Source organism: Asparagus officinalis, chromosome 7 (genome assembly GCF_001876935.1).
Source record: "Asparagus officinalis chromosome 7, Aspof.V1, whole genome shotgun sequence".
Taxonomy (NCBI): domain Eukaryota; kingdom Viridiplantae; phylum Streptophyta; class Magnoliopsida; order Asparagales; family Asparagaceae; genus Asparagus; species Asparagus officinalis.
In genome coordinates this window covers 8,617,659-8,618,807 of record NC_033800.1, presented here as the reverse complement: position 1 = coordinate 8,618,807, position 1,149 = coordinate 8,617,659, and positions in this window count along the sequence as shown.

Here is a 1,149-nt window from a genome sequence, read left to right as displayed (position 1 = left end):
TCATCATCGGATTCCGAATCGCTTACCACACTAGGGCTATCGTCTAGTGGTCGTGTGTATGATGAAGCTCCAATATTACTTGAGGAAGAATCCGCCGGAATCCTTTGGATCTCCTCCAAGTTATCATGATGTGCTTTTATGAATATCCACATTTTGTAAACACTATCAAAATGAGCAAGCTTGTTAGAAATAGAAGAATCAAGTGCATTAAGCATATATTCTAACACAATCTTGTTCATGGTAAACAATCTTTTGTTATTTTTACTCTACTTGGATTTCTCCATAGTGGGTACAATATAAGCATTATCAATAACTCTCCATAAATCAATATTTTTAGATTGCACAAATAGTTTAAATCTAGAAGTCCATTGTGCATAGGGAATATTAATGAATTTAGGCGCAACATTTGATTCATAGCCTAACAAAGGTGCACAATTCATGTCCATGATAAATATATATATGTGCAAGCAAGTCAAATGCAATCAAAACAAGATTAGTACAAAAAAATAACTTGAATCTTTAACTCAAGGTAATTAGACCTTAAATCAAAGAGCACCAAGCTTTGATACCAATTGTTAGACTCTAATACCACTAGAAAAGAACCCTAGAGGGGGGGGGGGGGAATAGGGTCTATGCTAATCTAATCCGATTTTATGCCAATTAAAACTAATTAACAAATATATCCTAGCAAGTATGATATGCTACAAGATATGTGTAAGGATATACAATATAAACAAGGGTAAACAATATGATCATGCAACAATAGCGATATAACAATATGCAAGAATAAATACGCCAATGCCAAACTCAAATACAAGGAAATGATCACGCAGTTCGGACCTTCCGTCCTACGTCTCCGCTCCCCACTCCCGGGGAGAATCCACTACACAACCCGGTTTGGAAGCCGGAACTTCTCTACACACTCGGTTTTCTAGCTAACCGAAAACTCTACAGACTCGGTTATCAAGTCAACTGACAACTCTCACAAATCCTCACAAAGTACATATGCAAGATACAACCTCAAGTGTTGGTCCTCACGTATCGACTCCCTCAAGTGCTTGGAATTATCACCTCTCACTGGGCCACCGACGCCACTCCTCTCGGTATCGACTCCGTCCTCACCACACACTCCTCTCGGTGTACAAGTGT